The sequence below is a fragment of the Mesoplodon densirostris genome, chromosome X, assembly GCF_025265405.1.
Source record: "Mesoplodon densirostris isolate mMesDen1 chromosome X, mMesDen1 primary haplotype, whole genome shotgun sequence".
Taxonomy (NCBI): domain Eukaryota; kingdom Metazoa; phylum Chordata; class Mammalia; order Artiodactyla; family Ziphiidae; genus Mesoplodon; species Mesoplodon densirostris.
The window spans coordinates 122521334-122533737 of NC_082681.1; the positions used below are offsets into that span (position 1 = coordinate 122521334).

The 12404-nt window shown below is 40.4% G+C and overlaps 1 protein-coding gene across 3 annotated transcripts in view; it reads right to left on the reverse strand.

The window, feature by feature from the left end:
* The window catches only part of CDKL5 (cyclin dependent kinase like 5), a 188404-nt gene that overhangs the window by 156822 nt on the left and 19178 nt on the right, over positions 1-12404 (reverse strand). The window lies entirely within an intron of this gene.

The window sequence follows — 12404 nt, forward strand, 5'->3', positions numbered from 1 at the left end:
TATTTTTGGTTGCGTTGGGTCTTTGTTGCTGCATGCGGGCTTTCTCTACTTGCAGTGAGCGGGGGCTATTCTTTCTTGCGGTGCACGGGCTTCTCATTGCAGCGGCTTCTCTTGTTGGCGAGCACGGGCTCTAGGCACGCGGGCTTCAGTAGTTGTGTCACGGGGGCTCAACAGTTGTGGTGCACGGGCTTATTTGCTCTGTGGCATGTGGGATCTTCCTGGACCAGGGCTCGAACCTGTGTCCCCTGCACTGGCAGGCGGATTCTTAACCACTGCACATCTTCTTAAAAGAAATAGCTGTTATTAATACCTTTTTGTTTTCCATTGAGTGTACACTACTGAATAAGTGTAGGAGTTTTATGTTTACCGTGTAAGTCTTCCAACACTAAAGATATTTTGAATATCAGTCATGATGGCAATTTCTGTATAAAAGAGCCTTAAATGGAACATTGTTTTTGAGATCAAACTCCCCACCCTCACAAAAATGGCCACGTTGCAATAAAAATTGTGGCATATTATAAAAAGAAAAAAATATATATATACACACACACACACACACAGAGTTAGTTGCGGTTTTTCTCCCTAATGTTGGCATACCAGACATCTGAGACTGTTTTGCACCAGATTTCCTCTGTAATAAATGATATGGACAGGACTTTTGATGACCAAGTGAAATGAAACTGCACTCTTTAACAATCAGCTGCTTATATAAACCTTTTGTTTCTCAAATATAAAATTCATCAATTTCCAAACACACACTGACCTGGGTACGCTCATGTGTGTAACACCGACAGGTGTTCAAGATCAATTTACCTAAGGAATTCTGTTTTTAGGATTGTATAATTCTATGTATAAAACACTGAATTTAATTAAATAAGCAAATGGATACTCAGATATTTAAATAGAAAAATGTATTGCTTTTCACTGGAAGGTGAGATTCGAAATGATTTTGCTTTCGCCCTCACCTTCCCTTATGGAGTTTCTTACACTGAGCCTGTATCATTCTGGGGAAGAAGCTATTCTTATTTTTAGAAAAAATTACCTTCTCCCATATCCCACTTCCCATACCATGTGGCATCTCTACCCTCTGCCCACACTGTGTCAGAAGGCACCACCATGCTCTCCCAACACCAGGTTCAAAGCCTCAGCTTATTCTGAGGCAGCTACCTTCGTCCGGACACTTACCCAGGTGGCTGTCAAGGCTTATCCAGCCACATTGCTCCTTGGCAGCGGTTTCCTTTCATTTCCCAAGGCTACTCCTCCCCTAATTTACTTCACCACTTCCAATTATCTTTTAGTTTTAATTCACCGTATAAAAGTCTGTCAGCTCACTCTTCCTAAAGTAAGCCCCCTGAAGGTCCCTTCCTTAACTGAAATGGTTCCCTGGGGGGGCCCCTACATACTCCTACTCTAGTATTCAAGGTCTCTATTGTAATCCTGTCTTTTTGTTCTCATCACTGCTTTTCTTAAACCCTACTCTTAAAGCAAAGGGCAACTGACTTTTCTCTGACCAAGCGAGTGTAGACCAGTGGTTCTCAAACTTCAGCACATCACAACCACCTGGAGGGCTTGTTAAAACCCAGATTTCTGGGATCAACTCCCAGAGTTTCCGGTTCAGTAGGTCTGGAGTGGTGCCCAATAATTTGCATTTCTAACAGGTTTCCAGGTGATGCTGATGCTGCTGGTCTGGGACCACATTCTGAGAACCACTTGGTATAGATTATACTGATACTTTCCTGCTCCATGACTCCATCAAGCAATTCCCTTCCCCTGGCATACACAACCACCACAGCTGACATCCTTTCATTGATTTCATACAGCAACCCCTCTACATGAAGTCATATATGAGTGTCTTCCCCTCTCTGCAACCCAAATAGCATGTGATATGCTGTGATACAGAAGCCCCACAGCCCTTTATTTGTAATTCTAGTGACAATATATTTAGTTTTGTATCATTATATGCATCTCCATATCAATTAGACTAGGATTATGGGAGACTTACTGGCCTTTGGATATGGAGATGCCTAGAATAGAACTTTGCAGGCACCAAGAACTCTGATAAATATCGTATATTAATGCATATATGTGGAATCTAGAAAAATGGTACAGATGAACTGGTTTGCAAGGCAGAAATAGAGACACAGATGTAGAGAACAAACGTATGGACACCAAGCGGGGGAAAGCAGGCGGAGGGGGGCAGGGGTCGTGCTGGGATGAATTGGGAGATTGGGATTGACATATATACACTAATATGTAGGAAATTGATAACTAATAAAAACAAACAAACAAAAAAGAACTCAGTTTGAAACTTGCTGAATTTAAGTAGTAGCATTTCAAATGGGTCTTGTTTTTCACTCTGCTACACACTTCACACTGTAAGCCCTCAAACAGTAGCTAATGATATCAATGACACGCAAAGAACACAAGTTCCCATGGCAAAAGGCAACAGGAACACAGCACTCAACACAGTCAAGTTACAAAGGCAGGAACCAAAAGGAAGAGGAAGGGTGAAGGAGAAAGAAGAAGGAAGAGGAAGGAGGAAGAAGGAAGAAAATCCTGCTATTTGCAACTACTTGGATGAAACTGAAGGGCATTATGCTAAGTGAAATAAACCGAGAAGGACAAACACTGTATGCTATCACTTACATGTGAAACCTTAAAAAAAGGAAGGAGGAAGAAGAAAAAAGAGGGCTAAAGCCTGGGAGGAAATCCAGTAGCTCTACTTTCTAGGCCTCTTCCCCTTGGGGGTGAGCAAGCAGCCTATGGAAAAGGACTGTAATAGGTCTGTGTTACAGTAGCACCCAGCACAGAGAAGGGTTTGACATACATAGTCTCGATAGTACCAGACTGTGTCTCTCTCTGCCCCACCAGTATTCTAAGAACAAGGGACTGGAGCTGTAATATTTGTATTTCCAGCACCTACACAGTGCTTACAATGTAATACACCCTCAATATTTGTTTTTTTTAATTGGCATGAGAGTGGAAAGAATGGTGTGGCTATGAATAACACTTTGAGGACAGAAGCAGCAGAACTTGCTAACCAGAATGTGGAATTAAAGGAAGAACTCTAGTACTATGAACAGAAAAAGGAAAGTCTGGAAGAGGGGCTGAGTTTGGGGAAAGACGTTTAAAAGAAAGATATGTGGCACTTACTACTCACAAAACTATATACTAGATACTTTAAGAGCTGCAAAGGTGCAAATTGCTCTCAGAAGTTACAGTCCAGTAGAGGGAATGTATGTATACAACTATAGTGAAAAAAAAGAGAGAGAGAGAAATGCTGTAAAAGGGACACTGATGAAGTGTTGTGGATGTGTAGAAGAGAGAAAAGCATATTTCCAGAAGCTCAGGGTTAGGGTTAAAACAATAAAGCATTACCTCAAGGACAGAAAGAGGAAGGTGGCCAAAGGCAGAATGTTAAAGAAAACACAGATACTGCAGAGGGAGGAGACTAGAAATGGGAGTAGGGAGACTGGGAGTGTGTGACAGAAGAAGGGAAGACAGTTTGAAGGAGATCCAGACTATCAAATGCCATAAAGTAGTAAATACATGCCAAAAAGCCCTAATTGTTGTTACCATCCACAGCCCAGTTCAAGTTCTATCTACTCTCAAACCGCTCAGATTCCTCCAGGCTCCAAATAATTTTGCCTCTCCATAAATTCCCATTGTGCTATTAGGATACACGTGCACAGACAAGAACCATGTATTATTTTTTAATTGAAGTATAGTTGATTCCCAATGTTGTGTTAGTTTCTGGTGTACAACAAAGTGATTCAGTTATACATATATATAACAGTTTGCATTTGCTAATCCCAAACTCCCAATCCATCCCTCCCCCACGGCAACCACAAGTTTGTTCTCTACGTCTGTGAGTCTGTTTCTGTTTCATAGATAGGTTCATTTGTGTCATATTTTAGATTCCACATATAAGTGATATCATATAGTATTTGTCTTTCTACTTACTTCACTTAGTATGATAATCTCTAGGTCCATCTATGTTGCTGCAAATGGCATTACGTCATTCTTTTTTATGGCTGAGTAGTATTCCATTGTGTGTGTGTTTGTGTGTGTGTGTGTGTGTGTATACCACCTCTTCTTTATCCATTCATCTGTTGATGGACATTTGGTTGTTTCCATGTCTTGGCTATTGTAAATAGCACTGCTATGAACATAGGTATGCATGTATCTTTCTGAGTTATAGTTTTGTCCAGATATATGCCCAGAAGTAGGATTGCTGAATCATATGGTAATTCTATTTGTAGTTTTTTAAGGAACCTCCATATTGTTTTCCATAGTGGCTACACCAACTTACATCCCCCACAACAGTGCAGGAGGGTTCCCTTTTCTCCACATCCTCTCCAGCAAGAACCATGTATTCTTAAACTCAGTACCTTTGTGGACATAACACAGTATCTTGGACATATAGAATATAATACACTCAACTGAATATAACTATACTAAAATATTTTCCAGACTTTATTTATAGATAATGATGGCTTACTTTCTATGGCACATCAATGAAAACCACATCTCAGGGAGATTGGGTTGTATCATCTGTTTAAATGGCCACAACTTCTCTTTTATTCAATTTGTTGGGCACCAACTATGGATCAGACATGCTGTACAGAAGCTCCTTGCAGGAAGAGCTTATAGAAGAGAACAGGTAGGTGAATTAACCACATGTGAGAAATTCAAAAAGGTATATGTGAGGGCTTCCCTGGTGGCGCAGTGGTTGAGAGTCCACCTGCCGATGCAGGGGACACGGGTTCGTGTCCCGGTCCGGGAGGATCCCACATGCCGCGGAGCGGCTGGGCCCGTGAGCCATGGCCGCTGAGCCTGCGCGTCCGGAGCCTGCGCGTCCGGAGCCTGTGCTCCGCAACGGGAGAGGCCACAACAGTGAGAGGCCCGCGTACCGCGAAAAAAAAAAAAGTATATGTGAGGTGTTTTACAGGCCCAGAAGAGGTAGAAACTACCTATGTCTGGGAAAAGGGGGAAACTACTTGGGGAAGAGGTTTCACGGCAATCTTATTTGAACAGAGTGATTTTCTCCAAGCACTCTTGAGTAATTCAGTTATCTCTGTTATATTGTAAAAAAAAAAAAAAAAAAAAAAAAAAGCATGTTATTGATGGAAAATGGACTTTCTGAAAAGTATGAAAGGTACTACGAAAGTTCATTTGCTCTGTGCACTCAAGCTCTATTGGCCTCCACCATGTCACTTAACAGACCTAACAGTTACCAACTCCTCATTACCTTTGTAAAACAGACCAGCTGATGCCTACAGTACAAAATGTTTCTGGCTAATAACTGTTCAGTTCAGCTTCACACTTCTGCTCGCTTAAATTGAGCTGCATGCCTGGCATCCAGAAGTCACTTGCATTTCTTCCCCAAAACTACTACTACCACTCCTCTTGTGGTAACCATGATATGGTTTTCAACTAAACAGTACGTAAGCCAATTAAAAGAAGGTTATAGTTCTGTGAAAATTAGGTTGGATGCTATGGCAAGATTCAATAAAAATGATGTCACTTTAAAAATGTGGCTGTCAAATTAGATCTGGGTTAGATAATATTAAAAGGAGGAAAATATCTGCTAAAATCTATAATCCTGCACTAAATGGTTTCATAAATTGTCTAAATTATTGCCCCACTTTCAAGAAATCAAAACTGGACCTACTGCACAGATAGGACGGATTCCTACAGGAGAGATGACACAGAACTTCAGTCAGCTGATCCATACTCAAAAAAAAGCCTTGGCCCTACATCAAAATACTGGCAAGGAAACATGTTTTATGGCAAAATATTTCTGTTGTATGTGCATTCTTATCACTCAGAACTTTAATAATTTTTAAAATTAACTTTCCAATAATTGACTTCAGTCCACCAAATAAGAGGGTTCCAACCAGAAACACCTTGCCAACACTTACTAAAGTCTCTGTACAAAGGCCACCTCTTTCAGAAAACCCCAGGAGTATTAACTGCCTCTTCAAAATAGCCTCAACTGGTGCTAGACTGCTATTGGTTTGAACCTCAAACCACTTTTAAAAACCAAATTCGTTATGGATAATGAAAATTCTATTAACATTTTTTCTTTTGATCTTGATGTTCATAAAGTAAAACTAAATGACCTCAGTAAATTACTGCAGAGATAGATCTTACAAAGATAACATATGAGAGAAATGGTAGTTGTCCAAAAGGATCCGTGAAAATTCAAGGTAAACAATTTAAGGAAAGATAGCATTTCTACCTTGGTGGAGGAGAAATAAGTAAGAAATAAGTCAATGTATTTGAAAACAAAGAGGAAAATATAAATATGAACCAATATTAACAAAAATCCAAGTATCACAAATGCTAGACTGGTTCTGAAAAGGAGAATGATATTTGCAGCTCGATTTTAACATTAATGAAACATCAACTATGTAATCACCCAATGCCACGTTTTGTTATGTATAAAAGAATCATTCAGGGACTTCCCTGGTGGTCCAGTGGTAAAGAATCCGCCTTCCAATGCAGGGGACATGGGTTTGATCCCTGGTCTGGGAACTAAGATCCCACATGCTGCGAGGCAACTAAGCCCACGTGCCACAGCACACCACAACTACTGAGCTCGCACGCCTCAACTAGAGAGCCCACATGCCACAAACTACAGAGCCCACACACTCTGGAGCCCACGTGCCACAACTACAGAGCCCACGTGCCCTGGAGTCCACGCAGCACAACCAGAGAAGAGAAAACCCACATGCCACAACTAGAGAGAAACCCGAGCGTCGCAACTAGAGAGAAGCCCACGTACCACAACTAAGAGCCCACCCGCCACAACAAAAAGATCCCGCATGCCACAACTAAGACCCAATGCAGCCAAATAAATAAATAGATAAAAATTAAAAAAATAAAGGAATCATTCATGAAACCAGGAAGTACATATCACAGTCTTCGTTCTTAAAGTAGTGTTAAATTGATGAAACAAGGAGGCTATTAGACTGAGATGGCTCTAATGCCTTGGTGGCCTCTGTAGGCAAAACCTAAGCCTGTAAATGCCTCAAGTTTATGAAATCGAAACCTAGGGACAGCCAATCACAAACAGTCAACTAGGCTTTAAGCTATAGGCAATCAAATAATTTACTTTCTTTGCCACCACACCTTCTCTGTATAAAACTTTTCCCTGGCTCCTGTCAGCCAAGGACTCCTAACACTCCCTGCTTGGCACTGTCCAGTTCAAATTGATTTTTCCTCTCAAAAATTTTAACATGCCTCAGTTTATGTTTTAACAGCATCTTACAATTCAATTGTGAAAACCCAAATTAATACATGAAAACTTTGTGCCCGGACATAAGGGTAATAATATAGGTGTTCAATAAACTTACTGGTTTAATTAAGAGTTAAACATTTCAAGATCCTAGTTAATACATCAAGACAACAGGGCAAGATCAACTGATTCAGATGCATGATTACCAAATGAACTATACAGATCACAGTGGCTATAAATGTTCAAAAAAAAAGAGTGCTTGTTTTAGAGTGGGGAGGTTGTGTTTCACACAAGAGGATCTGAACTAGGTCTAGAAAAATGGGTGGGGTTACAGTTGACTGAGCAAGAGGGGTGGGCATATTCCAGCAAAACTGGACTAAGAACACTTGAGGATTACTATAAATAATGATGACAGTAATACTGTATAACTTGCAAAGTGCTCTTATGTTTACCACTTCAGTGACTGGGTATTGCAACAATGCAGTGAATTAATTCACATCCCAGAGATTCATACACTTGAAATGCGACAGAAAAAGATATCTGGTCAAAACTCCACATTCTAAAAGAGAAGAAACCTGGGTACAGTTAGATTCCATAGGTTTTTTAATGCAAAACTAAGAAACTTGGATTTCAATCTGTAAACACTGGGAACTTATACAAGTCTTATTACACTTTTTTTTTTTAAACAGGGACTTAACAATGAAAAAACTACTTGAGTTAGAATATTGGCAAACACAATTCAAGGAAAATGGAACATTCATCATCCATTTATTCATTCATTCCACAAATGTTTACTGAATAAGTACTCTATGCCAGGGGTCCCCAAGCCCCTGGTCCACGGCCTGTTAAGAACTGGGCCGCACAGCAGGAGGTGCGTGGCGGGCAAGCGAGCGAAGCCGCTCCCCATATCTCCCCATCGCTTGCATTACACATTACCACCTCAACCATCCCCCCCACCTGAACCATCCCCCCATCGCTCACATTACTGCCTGAACCATCCCCCCACCCCACCCATGGAAAAATTGTCTTCCACGAAACTGGTCCCTGGTGCCAAAAAGGTTGTGGACCACTGCTCTATGCCAGTCACTATACCAGATGTTAGCAATACAGTAGTGAACAAAACAGACCGGGCCCCGCTCTCATGGAGTTTGAAATCATAAAGAGAAGCAAAAAATTCCAGTAGAACAAAATATTTCAAATAAAATCTGGTGGCCTACCGGGTTTTCAAATATGATACAATAATAACAACAGTTAAAATAAACAGCACTTTTGTGCTAAGCACTGATCTAGCAGTTTTATTTACATTAATTTGTTTCATCCTCACAAGAACCCTTTATGGTCCTTTAGTACCAGAAACTTCATTTTACCAATAAGGAGACTAAGAGCCAGTAAATGGCAGAACTGGATCAAACCCAGGTAGTCAAGCTCCAGAATCCCCATACTTAGCCATTATGCTATTATATCCTTAACAGATAAGCCACAGGGCTTAAAACCATGGTTTTGGAGCACGTCCATACATTGGCAGATGCTAAGTATTTTTATATATGTTATCACATTTAATCCTAATACTTTTAAAAGATAAGGAAACAGTTCCAGAGTCATTAGTACCTTGTCCTTGGTCACACAGCTAGGAAGTATCAAGGCCAGAATCAAACCAAGGATTTTTTCAACCCCCAAAGGCATATTTTTACCTATGACATTATTTTAGAAGACAATAGTTGTCTGTAAGCCTCACTGAATGCATCCTAAGTAGAAAAATGGAGTGGGAAAACCAAAAATGTGATGAACAGGTCTACCCATAACATTTGTAAAAATAAATGAATTTAGCAAGCTTAAGACTAAATGGAGTGTTCAAATCGACAAACAATAAATGCTGGAGAGGGTGTGGAGAAAAGGGAACACTCTTGCACTGCTGGTGGGAATGTGAATTGGTACAGCCACTATGGAGAACAGTATGGAGGTTCCTTAAAAAACTAAAAATAGAACTACCACATGACCCAGCAATCCCACTACTGGGCATATACACTGAGAAAACCATAATTCAAAAAGAGTCATGTACCACAATGTTCATTGCAGCACTGTTTACAATAGCCAGGACATGGAAGCAACCTAAGTGTCCAATGACTGATGAAGGGATAAAGAAGATGTGGCACATATATACAATGGAGTATTTATTACTCAGTCATAAAACGAAACGAAATTGAGTTATTTGTCGTGAGGTGGATGAACCTAGAGTCTGTCATACAGAGTGAAGTGAGTCAGAAAGAGAAAAACAAATACCATGTGCTAACACATATATATGAAATCTAAAAAAAAAAATGGTTCTGAGGAACCTAGGGGCAGGACAGGAATAAAGATGCAGACGTAGAGAGTGGACTTGAGGACATGGGGAGGGGGAAGGGTAAGCTGGGACAAAGTGAGAGAGTGGCATGGACATATATACACTACCAAACGTAAAATCGATAGCTAGTGGGAAGCAGCCACATAGCACAGGGAGATCAGCTCGGTGCTTTGTGACCCCCTAGAGGGATGGGAAAGGGAGGGTGGGAGGAAGGCAGACGCAAGAGGGAGGGGATATGGGGATATATGTATATATGGAGCTGATTCACTTTGTTATACAGCAGAAACTAACACAACATTGTAAGGCAATTATACTCCATTAAAGATGTCAAATAAATAAATAAATAAATGGAGTGTTCCATGTGCAGAGTGAAGAAGATGCGTGTGTTAACACTACTCTGCAGTAAGTCCATGGATGTCTCACCACCACTCCTTTCCAGGGTCTTATCATTTTTACTAAGAACCCTTATTTCACTATCTAAGCCAACCAACTACAGAAAGCTAAATACATAGCAAACTCTGAGATGTTAATCACTTATTCCATTAAAGTTTGTATATTTGCTACTTCATCCATTAAAAAGTGTCCCCCTCAAATCTCCAGAGCCTAACTATAATTGCTAATTTTTCCTTCTTTACTAGAGATTATATGAAAAACCTGACTGTTAACAGCAGAGTCATCCTTAGAGTGCAATGAATTGGGCCATTTACCCCAGCCCCAAACTTGGGAAGCCCCTTGTAGCTGTTACAGGAACCAGAAAGGTGGTCTTGCAAAGAATCAGCACCAGGGCAAAAAATTAAATTGGAAAAAAAAATCAGATTAGCACAGAATCTCCTCCTCTCAAAGCCTTTTTTCATTATGACTAAAACAGAGTACCATTTGTCTTCCAACTTGCAATGTCTTGTGTACCAACTATTGAATTTTAAATCTTATTTAACCACTTTCACAGCATAAAATATAAAAGGGGAAAAGTAAAACAGTAAGAAGCAGAGATGCGATTTAGGAGTGGGCTTAACATATCATTTAATAAAAGATGATTCATTCATTCAACAAATATTTATTCAGCACTTACTGAGGCTGGAAATACAGTCGTTAGCATTCTTCTACATCCCAACATATCCTATTTTTACCCCAGCCAGAAGCTGGGCAGAACACCCTTCAGGGCCCCCACATATAAAATGGAGCTAATAACTATTCTCCCAGAAATGTAATGGATTAAATGTGGCACACCAACCTTTAAAGTGTTCTGTGCTCAAATAAAATAACACAGTTTAAAGATCGAAAGGTTTTTGGAAGAGCATGGTTTAAAAAAAAAAAAAAAAAGCCTAGAAAGGTAAAGATATGTATAGTAAGCTAATGTTTATCCCTGGACAGGAAGCTGCCTTAAACATCTCTGTATCCCTCAAGGTATTTGGCATGCTGCCCTTCAGTTAACAAGGGTTCAGTAAATACATGTGATTATTTTTTTCTTTCCCTCTCTCTCAGGTACGTTGTACTGCAGTTATTTTAATAATCTGGCAAAGGAGAAAGAATGCACAAAAGGAACTAATATTTACTGCCGCCTGTTACATACCAACTACTGTGTTGGGCACCTCATCTATGTTATTTCATTTAATTTTCACAGCCACCTTGTGAGGTATTAAACCACAAAACCAGGAGTGGATTTTCATTTTCCAAGAATCAGATCATAACAAATTCAAACTAAAAAAAAAAAAAAATGAGCAATGGACCTTACATTTGGCAGCATTTGCTCATTTCATGTTAAAGGGAAAGAATTGAGTGAACCCTACAAGAGTATTTAAAAAAAAAACTTTATTAACATGAAAAGAAAATGTACACAGAAAAATACAAATGACCAAAATAATAAATTTTGTAAATATTTAATCTTACAAGTAATTTTTTAAATCCAACAAAAAACAATACTGCAGACCAGAATGGCCAAAATAATAAATATTTTTAACTTGCAACCTTTCCTTCAGGTGAGTCAGCAGTGTTCCCTCTACACCCTTCACAGGTATGGCACACTCCCATCAGTGTCACCTATCATCACCCCCGGTGATCCTCAAGGGGGGACATAAGACTAGTGTTCCAGGGACTTCCCTAGTGGCCCAGGGGGTAAGACTCCGCACTCCCAATGCAGGGGGACTGGGTTCGATCCCTGGTTGGGGAACTAGATCCCACATGCATGCCGCAACTAACAAGTCCGCACATCGCAACTAAAAAAAAGATCCTGCGTGCCGCAACAAAGATCCCGCATGCCACAACTAAGATCCAGCACAGACTAAATAAATAAATATTTTACAAAAAAAAAGACTAGTGTCCTAAGAAAAGACTAGTGCCCTAAGAAAAGGATCAAAGATATACACAAGGATTTACTTTAAAAAACATTTGGGAATTCCCTGGTGGTCCAGTGGTTAGGACGCTGCGCTTTCACTGCGGAGGGCGCGGGTTCAACCCCTGGTCGGGGAACTAAGATCACAAGCCACGTGGCGTGGCCAAAAACTAAAATAAAAATTAAAAAAAAAAAAGGACATTCTTTGCCATGATGTCTACAACAGAGAAAAATGAGAAAACACATGTAGTATAAGGCACTGTAGTTCTGCTTTAAAATGGCTAACCAGACACATGCGTTTCCCTTTCCTCCCACACTAAAACCCCCTGAAATAGGCAAAAGAAATATAAAAATAGGGGCTTCCCTGGTGGCGCAGTGGTTAAGAATCCGCCTGCCAATGCAGGGGACATGGGTTCGAGCCCTGGTCCGGGAAGATCCCACATGCAGCGGAGCAGCTAAGCCCGCGACCCACAACTACTGAGCCCGCGTGC